Source organism: Dipteris shenzhenensis, chromosome 12, assembly GCF_047967505.1.
Source record: "Dipteris shenzhenensis isolate YYH24624 ecotype China chromosome 12, Dip_SZ_1.0, whole genome shotgun sequence".
Classification (NCBI taxonomy): domain Eukaryota; kingdom Viridiplantae; phylum Streptophyta; class Polypodiopsida; order Gleicheniales; family Dipteridaceae; genus Dipteris; species Dipteris shenzhenensis.
In genome coordinates this window covers 29,401,074-29,414,643 of record NC_141607.1, presented here as the reverse complement: position 1 = coordinate 29,414,643, position 13,570 = coordinate 29,401,074, and the positions used below count along the sequence as shown (strand labels likewise).

At 45.3% G+C, this 13,570-nt stretch overlaps 1 long non-coding RNA gene across 1 annotated transcript; it reads right to left on the bottom strand.

Annotated features, from left to right (window-relative positions):
* Positions 1–1,283: 1,283 nt before the first annotated feature.
* LOC147896070 (uncharacterized) lies at positions 1,284–6,305 on the bottom strand. The gene is made up of 3 exons (XR_015541924.1): positions 5,544–6,305; positions 4,619–4,658; positions 1,284–1,599 (listed from the first exon to the last, which is right to left on the bottom strand). It is a non-coding gene; the product is annotated as an uncharacterized LOC147896070 (long non-coding RNA).
* Between the last annotated feature and the right edge of the window lie 7,265 nt (positions 6,306–13,570).

Below are 13,570 nucleotides of genomic sequence, written 5' to 3'. Positions count from 1 at the left end.
CATCTCAGGTGTACCCTTCAGTACCTAAAGTGCTGCAAAAATAGTCCCGAAGCGAAATACACAGCTTAAACACTTACTGGAAGTGCAACTTGGCCCGAACCACCTGCAAAACAATCCATTGATTGTGTGGGCAAGCCAGAGATAACAAAGGAGCTGAAGTGAGCTGCTTGGAGCTAAATGAAGCTGTCGGGAGTACTTTTGAACACAACACACGTGTAGAGAAGAGCCTGGAGCTGCTGGAACACACTCGGGAGAGGTTGGAGATGAAAAGAGTCCAGATCTGAGCAAAAACGCCAAAAAAACAGTCGAAAACTGATCGAATCGCCTTCTAACAAGTCATACGGACTCGAAATCAGGTTCTGACAAGTTGTACGGACTCGCGGCACTGTCGCGCAACTGTACGGACAGATCCATACGGACATCCGTACAACTGTATGGACAAAAAACTGATCCCCCCCCCCGGCCTGAAATGGTGCAGGACAAGCTTGTTTGTATGTGGGCAGCTGAGAAATTTCGAAAAACGTCGAAATCGGACCTCAAAAGGTCAAAAAACAGCCGCTGGACTGTTGGAGCTGAATGTGAGAACCAGGAACGCGCACTGGAGCACCAAGCTTGCGGGAGTCTGGAAGCAAGGGCTCTAGAGATAGAAGCGCTCTGATACAAAATGTAGGAACAAAGTGGAGACAGGTTGTGAACACAAGTGAGCAAGAGTGCACACACAAGAAAGCTCCAATAGAAATGTTCAAATGAAACGGTACAAGTACTTGGTATATATAGTACCCAACTACTACTGGTCAACCATAGGGTTGACTTTATGCCTACAACACCATATCTTTGTAATCTCTTACACCTTCCCCCTTCCCTTCTTTCCCAACCCCCTCAAAGAAAAAAGGAGTGCGCAGAGAATTGCAAGAAATAAGTCCTCAGTGTAAACTTTAGACTTACCCTTGTCTATGTAAAAAGTCTAGGCATTGTTGGAGAGGAGGGCCTTGCCCAAGCAAGAAAAGGGGCCAATTCTAGGCTACAAGAATCAAAATTTCTTGCCCTTCCAAATGGTCAAGTTGGCTTATTGTACCAAGGTTGATATATTAATAATAAATGTATACTTCAATCCAAATATCATGAATACACTTGCTCAATTTCTGGTCAGTAATACTGCATTGCGAGCCATCTTCCAAAATGTAAATGTTATTTCTTGCTACAATATTAAATAGCTTAGTAGGCAAACATTGTCTTTCTTGTTTCAAGGCAGTACAGCCAAATTAGGTCCAATACAGATACTGATAATCCATTCAGTACTTTCAGAAATCCCATTTCATCAGTGTAAGAAATTGACTTGAATTCTTCTCTTCTCACCTAGAAAATCCATTGAGAAAACTAAGAATATGAGCATTAACAACTTCGGGATTCTCTTGATGCATGAAGTGGTGAGCATCTTCAAGCACAACTACACCTTGGATAGGAACATATGCTTTCATTTGAGAATCTAGATATTCCTTTGTTCCAGGTAAGATATACACAATATCTTTACTTCCTCCTATGAACAGGGTTGGAGTAATCACTTGTGCTCGTGTCCAAGGTGCCGTGAGCTCCCAATTCCTGCAATAAAGTTGTAGAATTACTCTCTCTCTCTCTCTCTCGCGCACGTGTGCACGCTTTCGCTTTTGCTCTCACGGCAGTACCTTTAACAACTGCATACAGCTTGTTGCAAGCAGCAGAAACATCACCATCTTACTCTGACCTCAGTTTGACATAAGTCTCTCTCCCTCTCCCTCTCTCTCTCTCTCTCTCTCAATCAATCAATCAAGACGTCAGTTAAAAAATACGTGGTGCAAGTCACTGCAGAAAGTATATACTGAGATTCTGCCTATTTTTCAGATGTGAAGTGGTCCTCTGCCATGGTAAAACAGCTATTATATTAGATATGTATCAACAAATTGACATGCTCACTGAAAGCTCAAGCCAGAAAAATCTAAAAGACCGAATTGAATAGCAAAAAGATATGTCCATGAAAAACTCAGTTAGATTCCAAATTAAGTACTGTAAACACATAGAACAATATGTTCAAACTTCATGTTAAAACAATGCTTATCATGAACTATAGGTGACTACACGACATGACATACCCACACACTGTTTTTTTGTCAAATCCATTTATCATTATATTACACAGAACAGTCCCAAAGAAAGGGACAACCAGCTACAAACATCCCCACATACCCACACACTTTTTTTTTGGGGGTGAAAAATCAAGCTACTTTATATTACAAAATCATCATCCCAGAATAGGACGATGAGAAATACATCATCATCCCACACACCCATACAGCTCCACAATCTCAAATCACCCAAGCTTGCCGTTACCCTTTTCCCTAAACTCACAGGACAGGTCTATCCATATAAGTAGTTAAATGTCTGCCATTTCGAGTCCTTGACTAACTTAAGATATCCCACCAACCTCAAACCAGTGGCAGCATCATGTGTTGAGTTGAATCAACACCACCATCTCTGTGGAGCCTCTTCCAAACCTTAAATACCAATCCATGGGAATCCTTTATCTTACTAGTTTAGCGTAGAGGCTATCATGCTCACACCTCCCCTAGACTCTAAGAAATGCCTTCAACTTGCACTCCTTGGGAGCTGCCATGTGCCCTCCCTAAAGCAGATGTACTAGAGGGTTTCTTGCTGTCCCATAGACCTTTTGGTCTCCAGTGGACTTAATAGACTTTCTTTCTTTCTTAATTTCTTTCACCATAGGCATCCAACTGAGGCCACCAACTAACATATTAAAATAAGCCTTTTGGTATCTTCACTGAGAAATCAAATTTCTGCATAAGTTCAGCATATTTTGCTTTCTGTCCTCCAAGTCCAGGCTGATTATATAACCACTTTCCATGTTCATGGTTAATTAGTTCTCAATTTGCACTACACACATAGTGCCTCCATGTCTTAAACTCCTTGATAATGGTAAAGAGATGTATTCATATTCTATATATCATTTCTAAGTAATTCTAAAATTTTCCTATCAAAACCAAGTTGCTGTTCCTCTAAATCAACAACAAAGTTTATAGATGCCCTATTCAACTTTCTGCAACTTTGGCACTTGTTGTTGCTACAATTGATCTAAGAAGGACTTTTCTTTCCTCTAAAGATAGTCCGTAATTTCAGCACAATATCTTTATAAACCTGGGAAAATCGATGAAATACATGCATGCTTTTAAGATATGTTCCCCCCCCCCAAAAAAAATAATAATAATAAATAAATAAATAAATTGTTTCTGGAGATATCTTGAATAAGAATGATGTAAAACTTGACTTATCATGAATCCATTGAGATCCCATCTTCACCCTAAGCATTTCATATTTTTGGTAAAAAAACTGAAAACTGCCTTATTTGGCATAGACTCTTTTTAAATGTGTCTTTAGTAGTTTGAAGGCTTTTTCAAGTAAGATTTGTTGTAGATTTCATACAATATTATTCTGAAATAACAGCTAAATACTAACCCTAGTTAGTGTCTATAAAACTCAAGAATGTGGCTGGTGCATTGGGTAAACGAAAAGGCATGATTTGAACTCATGAAGATCATAACAAATTCAATGTGCTATCTGATGCACATTTTTTCTTGAACACAGACTTGACACTATTTGAATCTATGATTAACCTTATAAAACGTATCAAGCTCCTTAAGCTGATGAATAAGCGCAATGGATACGCTCATTAAAAGTTGGTTGCTAACTGCTCTAATCATGACAAACCTCAAAGATTCCTCTGTTTTCTTCATCTGGCACATTAGTGAAGGCCATGGAGACGTAAAAGGCTTAATTTGACTTTTATATTGTCACTCAACTTCCTTCTGTTTTACCTTTTTCATTCAATAGGCAGGTATATGACATCAATTAACAACTGTACAATGATCTACTTTGCCAGAAGGTGGTAAATCATCTTCAAATCTAAAAGAGCAGTTTGCATGAGTATGTTTGATCCTCTGAATGATCAATACAACAGTTCAGCTCCATAGAACACATAAAAGGTGAGGGGTATGCTGTGTTTCCTTTTCAAACATGTTGTATTTTTCATCTTTACAGAATAGGCCTAGGTCACAGAGCCATTGACAGCTGACATAAAATCTTTTCAATATTTTAAAAGCAACTATGAAACAAACACAATAGACATCCTCTTGCACCAAATTGATGGCATGGAAAACTGAGGGAACAAGATTCACAACGTCTCAGCCGAAGCAAAATGCCCGTGATCTCCGTTCACAACCTCTCGCAGGTCTCATGCCACCATCATTGATGTAACCACATGTAACTACTTTCAATCTAAGCATCATCATTGATCCCAATAGATCTATCACCTTGTCTATGTAGAGCTAGTCTGCAGACATGTAAGTACCGAGGTTTTGGAGAAATACTCAACTCTTCCTTTACAATATTCAACCTTTTGTATTATATACACCCATAGATCTACTTTCTTTCTGCCCACACATATCACCTTGACACATGTACTAAACGATAGTTAATATTATACTTCCTCATGAAAGGCTATATTTCAATCAACAAATCATATGTTTTAAACTCAAATCGACAAAACAATGACTTAAAATGGAAAGCTTACAAGTCCATAACCCGATAATAGTTGAAACCACCAGTAAACCCTATCTTCTCAAACTTTTTTTTTTTTTTTTTGGCAAAAAGAGACTTCTATTAAGTATTAAAGAAAAACCGTTAGAGCAAGCTCCATACGGGATACATCATGCAATGCACGAAAAGCTCAAGAGCCAAAAAGAAAGGGTTGAGGCTGATAGTGTCATCTCAATCCGGTAGAAACCTCCGAGAAAAAGGGAGAATCCCTCCAAACTCGAAGAAATATAGTCCTTCTAGAAGAGGCTGCCCGTGAAGAGCCCTGCATCCTAGCCCATATGGCTATGAAAGTGTGAACCGTGTCAGTCCAAATACCCGTGAACACCTGTGATGGGTGTATCTGGGTGCCATCCAAGGCCTCAGTACATCTGGCTCTCCAAATGTGCCAAGAGGAAATGCTAGCCAAAATCTCCCAAGAGGTGTCCACTGAAACATGAGAAGCTCTGAAGGGAGTAAGTGATACATCCTGCGGAGAGCAGGGCTCTATCACCTGCCGGCGGACCGAGAGTGCCCAAGAAGAAGGCTCACCCTCATAAAACATCTGGGGCCCAGTAAGAGATAACCATGCGACCGAGCCCCAAGTCATGAAGAAAGGGGAAGTGTGAAAGATGCTGAGTATCCGAGCAACCCCTTTCCAAACAGTCCTCGCCTAATAGCAATGTCACACTGACTCCTCTACAGAATGACAACGAGGACAAGTGGGATCAGCCCCAAATCGTGATCTCCACAGGTTCACTGCAATCCCTCCATGAATAGAAAGCCAAAAGAAAAGAGTGATCTTTCTATTTCTGAGGGATTTCCAGAGCCTCCTCTAGAAATTTCTACGCAATTCTGCAGTGATGAAGAAGCTTTCCCAATGGGGGGCTCTGGAGGGAATCCAACTCCTACTGTTCAGCTGCTATCTTCTCAAACTGATCTGCATAGTGCTGGATATCTTCTACAGATATCCATGCAGGAAAATCTCTTGGGTCATCCATGATTTCTGAAATACCTTTATCGGGAGGTGCAATAATGAGCTCAGCCCTAGTGATCAAAAAAATCTTCCTTAGGATAGTTGTACACCCTTGACGAGCAAAGTCCGCTTCTGCCCTTCCCGGTTCCTGTAGAGATTTAGGCAGGATAAAAATCATAATTAACAAGTGATTAAAGAGCAATAACATGTTCATGCTTTTCGAAAATGACATAAACTCTCTCTCTCTCTCTCTCTCTCTCTCAGGGTTTCATCAATCCACCCGGATACACACGGATCCATCTCCCCCACTCCTTGAGGTTATCAATCGGAAAGTTTTGTGTTTCATCACACCGACTCAATATTGAGAGTGGACGGGCAGAGCATACCCAATGAGGGCCACATTTGCACTTTATGTGACCATCAAGAGGTCAAGTCGGAGGAGCATTTCGCTTTTAGATGCCCGGTATACTATGAGATCAAAGGTTTCTATCACTTTCTTTTCAGGGACGGCTTTGGACCCCTATCTACTCTCGTCCTACCCAAATCAAAGATGCTTGGTGTCCTTTATCCATGAGGACATCCGACTTCTGATATACACCCCCTAGTAGATGAATCGAGTCTGTCCCAGACACAAGAGAACAATCCAGGTGAGTTTGGGCCTTCAAAGAGATTTGCGTCAGAAGCATCTTGTGCATGGGGATAACAGTGGGAAAATAGCACTAGTTTGACGCACATAACTCAATGAAGTTGCCAATTCTGCGCCAACACCAAGAACCAGTCGAGAGTTATAAAAAATTTCAACTCTGAACACAATATACTGCTGCTCCAATCAATGAAAATAGACTGTGAAATCACTGAAAAAAGTTGAAATTACTCAGCCAAAGTTTTAGCCAAAAAACACAGAGAAGTAAATTTTGTAGATATGTTCACTCCATAAATAGAAAGATATGTTCCTCCTCCCCCGCCCCTTCCCTCCCCTTCCCCTCCCCCGCCCTCCCTCTCCCCCCCCGGCTGCCCCCCCTGCCCCCTTCTCCTCCCCCGCCCCCCCCCTTTCCCCCCCGCCCCCTCTTTCCCCCTTCTCCTCCCTCCCCTCCCCTGCCCCCTCCCTCCCCCGCCCTTTCCCCCACCCTTCCTCTAACCCCCCCGCCCCCTCCCTTCCTAACCTGCCCCCTCCCTTCCTCTCCCCCGCCCACCTCCTTCCTCCCCGCCTTCAGCCCCCTTCCTCCCTCCCTCCTGACCCCCCCCTCTTTTCCTCTCCATCGCCTACCCTCTCCTTCCCCGTCAGCCCTCTCCCTTCTATCCTATCTCAGCTCCCCTCCGCTTCTCCTCTCCGTCCCTTCCCCTCTCTCCTACCCTCTCCTTTTCTCCTCCTTCCTACACCCGTTTCAGGGCGTCCTGGGTAGTAGTTTCACGGACAGAGCTTTAACAGTGTTCAAATCGGCCTTTTTACTTCGATTGGCGAATGGATCCCCATTCAGCCAATCTCCGTCCACTTCCACCGGCCGCGAGAACCGTCATTTTTTCAGAAGACGAGTTGCAGCAGCTCAAGAAAGATGTGGATTTAGAGGGCTCCACATCACTTTTCGCCTGCATCTTTGGGTCACATCCTTCCAGATCACATGCTAGAGACTGGATGTTGGCGGCATTACCAGGAGATCTCGCCCCACACCTCAGGGATATTCGACTTCTGGGACGTGGATTCTTCCAAGTGATTTTCGACTCCCACGAGTCCACAGCCCTTGTTCTCAAAGCTAATCCCCTCGCTTTGGGTTCGAGGAGGATTTTTCTTTTGCCCTACACCTTGGGCTTTGATCTGGTCGAGGAGGACAGTCAGGTCACATCACTGTTCATCAAGTTTCCTAGTCTTCCTCAAGTTTACCATCGACTTCTTGCTACTATCGGAGCCACTTTCGGAGTGGTCACTGAGATTCCCCCCCTTCCTGGCATGCCTTCTTCCTCGGCAGAGGCAGTCAGAGTGGACGGGGTGCCTCGAGTTAGGGTCATTGTCTCTGACCCTAACATCTCAGATGACCACACCATGATTGAGCGTCTAGATGGCTCTCTCTTTCGATAGAGAATCGAGATTGCAGGTAGACAGAATTAGTGCAGGATTTGCAAGATCCTTGGGCACTTTGCTAGAGATTGCCCAAGGAAGAGAAAAAGACCCAAGAGGTCTTCTGGTGCGGCTCCTTCACGTACTACCCCGTCTACACCTCCCCTGCGGCCCGTACCACGCACTCCAGGACTACCAGGAGCAGCAGGGTGCCCTGCTTCGCCCACCCTAGGACCACCAGGGGCAGCAGGGCGCCCAAAGCCTGCAGCACTCCCAGTACCATGTTGGAGAGCGGTCAGAGTGGCTCCTTTACCTCAGGAGGAGACCTTGATCTGGTTCAGACAGATGCCATCCAAACTCCAGAAGTGGATGCTGTTGCAGCCCCAGATACTACAGTTCCACATCAGGAGGGGACTTCAAATGCACCAGCCCCAGTCATTTTCGTTTCTGATCACGAGGGGGCTACCGATACTTCTCCCCCTCAGACTGTTCATGCCACAGCTGAGGGAGTGTTTGCACAGATGAGGACTACATATCCTTCTTCAGCCCAACCATAGGCCTCCTCAGCTCCCAGCTCTAGATCTACTGATAGAGGCCTGGCAGGTCCTTCTCCTCCTTCCTCCACGAGTGCAGGTCTTCTTTGCACTCCTCGGCCACAGACTTGCTTCTCAAGAACTCTTTTTCGACATTCGCTGATTCGGCGACTTTCATGGATGAGGAGGAGTTTGTGCCCTCCACCTTAGGGGTCCCGGTCATTGGGATTCCTTTTGACAAGGCCTCCCCCTCAGCAGGTGTAGGGATCCTTTCACCTGTTGAGTTTCCTGCCCTCAACAGGAGTGTTTCGGCCCAGGGGAAGCTGGTCTCCTCTACTAGGTCGGGTAAGCCTTTCCACCCAGCATCCTCCTATCGATGAGGATAGTCAGCTGGAACATACAGGGCCTAGGCAGAGTTCCACACCGTCGCCGTAGGCAGCTAATCCGGAATCAGCTTCATCCACGTGTCACTGGAGGTGCTATTGATATCCTTTTTATCCAGGAACACAAGTTGGATGCCAGTGATTGCTCTAAGTCTGGCAAATTGCTTTCTGGTCATACTTTTTGGTCACCTACCTTGGGCACCAGGGGGGACACTTCTATTTCAGTTTCATAGTCGGTTCTCCCCTTGGTTGTTGGACACGGAGTCATTATTCCCTCTAGAGCTCAGTGGATTATTCTCTTGATTGGAGGGTGTAAGGTTGGTTTCCTTAACTTGTATGCCTCCAACATTAGAGGGGAACATGTCCTTAAGTGGAAGGATTTGCTCTCCTGGGCCCCCATTGCAGATTCATGAGTTGATTGGAGGTGACTTTAACATGGTTGAGTTACCGTCAAACAAAAAAGGGGGTAGAGAAGGAGGACTTTACTCTTTGGAGAGAGCAGCTTGGGATGCCTTCCTTTTTCACTACTGTGGTAGAGATACTTGGTTGGACGATGCCTTTCTTATTCAGCCATTGTCCCTTCTGTTCTCTTGGTCAAATAGGAGGCAGCAGATGCCTATTCATGCACGTATTGACAGATTCTATGTAGATGATTGGGCACTTGACAGAGGTGGATTGGTATGCATTGCTGCTGGGATTTCCACTTCAGACCACTTTCCTGTTGTGTTGTCTATCTCAGAGCCTCACTAGAGAGGCCGATCTACCAGCATCAGGATTCCAGATGCCTTGTACACAGAGGAGAACCCTATAGAGGCAGCCTTGTAGATATGGGTTTCTCATGTCCAGGGTGGGCAACCATTGCCATCACAGGTAGCTGCTGCCCTTTCTGGTATTAGTGACTTCTACCTCTCAGTTGCTTGTACTAGGAGATGAGATATTCTCAGACGTGAGATTGGTGTTCGCCAGCAATTGGCAGCTTTGCAGAGGGAAGAGCAGAAACGGCCTTCAGATGCTTGGATTCAGGAGCGCCTTGCTGCAGCAAGGACTCATCAGCAGGAATTGCTTGATCAAAGAGTAGAGTATGCCTTTCATGCACGGGAGTCCTTTTGGATTCAGATGGGTGGCAGAGTCAATAAACACTTTTTCTCTACTCTTGGCCCTAGACATAGTAGAGAGAGTGTATCCCAACTTCTTGACTCACATGGGGTTTTACAGACAGATCCTGATGATGTCTTGCGCATAGCTTCAGATTTTTATGCCGCCCTTCTTACTGCTGATCCTGAGACACGGGATAGAAAGGATGCTAAACAGGTTATTTGGCAAAGCATCCCTTTGTTGGTGAAACCGGATATGCATGTTTTGCTTGATGCACCTTTCACCAACACAGAGTTCAGGACTGCACTTTAGCCCTTCACAAGGGCAAGTACCCAGGTTCGGATGGCCTTACCTCCTCTTTTTTCATTGCATTCTGGGATATGATTGGAGACTACATTACTTCAGCCCTGCAGGGTATTTCGGACTCTGGTGAGATGCCCGGATCGCTTACAGAAGGTCTCATCCACCTTGTCCCGAAAGGAGGTTGCAGAAATCTAGTGTCCCAGTGGAGGCCTATCACACTTCTAGGGACTTGTTACAAAATTCTGGCCAAGGCAATCAGCCTCCGATTGCAGCCCTTTCTCCCAGATCTTATTCATGACACTCAGACGGGATTTGTGCATGGAAAAAGCATTTTTTATAACATTTTCTCTTTCTGGGAAGCCTCAGAGTGGGCCATGCAGAGCGGCCAGAATCTAGCCATTCTACTTTTGGATTTTGAGAAAGCTTATGACAGAGTAGATTGGGGTTTTTTGGAGGGCACCCTTCTATGTTTTGGCTTTACTGATGCTTGGATCAGAGGTGTTTCCTCCTTGTACAGATCAGCCCACAGCCAGGTACTTATTGGTGGGGTAAAAGGTGAGAGATTTCAGATTTCGAGATCAGTCCGTCAGGGATGCCCCCTTGCTCCTTTCCTTTTTTTGTTCGTGGCCGAAGCTATGAGTATCTATGTTAGATCTCAAGCTGACATCATTGGGCTGAGACTTCCCATTAGAAGGGAAGAGGAGTTACTTGACAATGAGTTGGTAGATGACACAGCAGTTTACTTGGATGCCACTCCACAGACGCTCACTTCTTTCAGGACAGCATTGGATTTATTTTGTTTGGCGGCGGGGGCGCAGATAAATTGGCATAAATCCAATGGCTTTTGGATCAGTGATGAGGACAGTCCAGTTTGGGGGCTTGACATAGGATTCACTTGGGTTCAGAGGGGTGTGCCTGTCAAGTATTTGGGCTGCCAGGTCGGCTTGGATATTTCTTCCACACAGCAGTTTGCTCCCGTGTTGGAGAGCATCAGGAGGAAGCTCCTTTTTTGGAGCTCAGCCAAGCTGGATCTTGCCTCTAGAGTTGTGGTGGTCAACGAGGTCCTCTTAGCCACGGCCTGGTTTGTTTGTTCTTTGCTGGTGCTATTCTAGGGACTGCATCACTCAGCTCAGGAGACCGATCAGAAATGTTCTTTGGAGTAGGCTTGATGGCACAGCAGATACCTTAGCCAGAGGGGTGTGCCTGTCAGGTATTTGGATTGCCAAGTCGGCTTGGATATTTCTTCCACGCAGCAGTTTGCTCCCATGTTGGAGAGCATCAGGAGGAAGCTCCTTTTTTGGAGCTCAGCCAAGCTGGATCTTGCCTCTAGAGTTGTGGTGGTCAACCAGGTCCTCTTGGCCACGGCCTTGGTTTGTTTGTTCTTGCTGGTGCTATTCTAGGGACTGCATCACTCAGCTCAGGAGACCGATCAAAAATTTTCTTTGGAGTGGGCTTGATGACATAGCAGATACCTTAGCCAGGGTGGCTTGGGAGACCCTCATCCTCCCTACACAGGAAGGGGGTCTCAATATTATTGATCCAAATTTACAGTGCAGAGCTTTACTATGCAAGATGGTGGTGCGGGGACTTATGCCAGGGCAAGAACCGTGGAAGGCCTTTCTTATTAGCAACATACAGAGGTGCACACCTTCTTCAGGAGGAGACTGGATGAGCAGTATTAGGTGGATCTTCACCACAGCACACCTCAGATCACCTTCGTTCCCTCTCATGGTTGCCATTCTGAAAGCATGGGCCAGTTTCAGGAGCACTCTTCAGAGGATTCCTCCTTCCTCTCGTGAAGAGATTGATAGGCAACCCATCATGTGGAATGACAGTATTTTAGATGATCATGGCAGACCACTTGGTGCCTCACTCTACATGCAGTGGTCCAGGTGGAAGAGGGGACTTGCATCATCTTTGGGGTCTTGGAAAGCTTTCCGCAGGCTTCCAGAGGAGACCAAGTCTCAGTTGACAGGACATCTCAGAGGGAGTGCAAGGAGGATCTTGCAGATTGAGGTAGCCCTTCCAGAGGAGTGGGTAGACACACATGATATGCCACTCACTTGCTTCACTTGGGCAGGTACTTTTACGAGAGGCGGTGTTCCGCTTCAGGTTTTGGCCTTTTGAGATGCACAGGAGGATGCTTTAGTTTTTACTATGCAGGATGGTGGCAGATTGTTCAGATCCACAGAGGACATCTTGCTTGAGTCTGCTTTTCAACCTATCAAGGTTGTAGGTCTCTTGGTGCAGGGATTAGATTCAGAGTGGTTCCTCGACCCAAACCCCCGGCTACTCTCCACCGGGTCTTGGAGGCTTTGGCTCTACAGGGGAGTTCCAATTAGGTATTTGCAGTGGGACCTTGGAGAGTGGGAGTGGATTGACGCATGGCATCAAGAGAAGAGCATCCCCTTCTTTCATTACACGGTCAATAATGCCAAGAGATTTCAGCTCAGTAGTAGAGGTTGGAGACCTTCCAGAGTTTCTCATTGGGAGACATTTGATATCACTGCGGATTTGTAGAGGTGCTTCTGGAGGAGACTCTGGAAATCCCACACGAATAGAAAGATCACTCTGATGTGGTACCACACCTTCCTTTTACAAATGTACATGCCTCTGTGGATACTTCTTGGGAGATTTTAGCGAGCATAGCATCCTTGCATATCTGGAGAGCCAGATGCACAGAGGCTATGGAGGGTACTCAGGTTCATCCCTCGCACACTTTGGCTAGTATCTGGACAGACACCATACATACTTTGATGGCCGTATGGATGAGTATACAGGGAGACTCCCATGCAGCCTCAGCTAGGAGGGCTTCTTTCTTCAGGGAATGGAAGGATTCTCCTTTCTTCTCTGAGACTCCTACAGGGTTGAGGTGGCACTTTCAGCCTCAGCCTTGGTTGTTTTCCACCTCACTTTGAGGGGGTTTTATTTATCCTCATGATTTCATGATGTTGTATTTCCGCTCAAAGCTTGCTCTAGCGAGTTTCTTTCTTACTTAATAGAAGTCTCTTTTTTGCAAAAATATAAATAAATAAATAAATAGAAAGAGCACATTTGCATATATGACCCCAAAAATGACCCTAAGAAATGTGACTCCATACTCCAACTTTTACCAAGGCATCTAAATGGCAGATGTATGAGGCAATGGTAAGGATGCAGAGTGAAAATACTATGCTTGCACAAGAGGTCAAGAAGCTAAAGGATACCATGCATGAAATGGCGCAGAAAATGCTCTCTATTGACAGCAAGAGAGAAAGGGGTATGCCAAACTAATTAAAATAGAACAAGGATATGCTAAGCTTGCCAACATGGAGCAGCAATTGAAGAAGAGCACACAGGGGCAGAAAGAAAAAGGGGAGAAGGTCCAACCAGATGCAACAAACATTGATCTCAAGAATTTGAGAGTAAATTTCATCTTGACGCTTACTGTCTATGTATCTTTTATCCTCTTGTGTTATTAACGTGTGTACACATGACTTTTGGGCTGTGCATGGCATTTAACCCCTGTGCAAGTGATTGCAGAAAATTTACAGAAGCTTGATCCAAAGTCTGATGGTGCAAAGCAGGACTGGGTTGCAATTTATGATGAATGTGCTTCTATCTTATA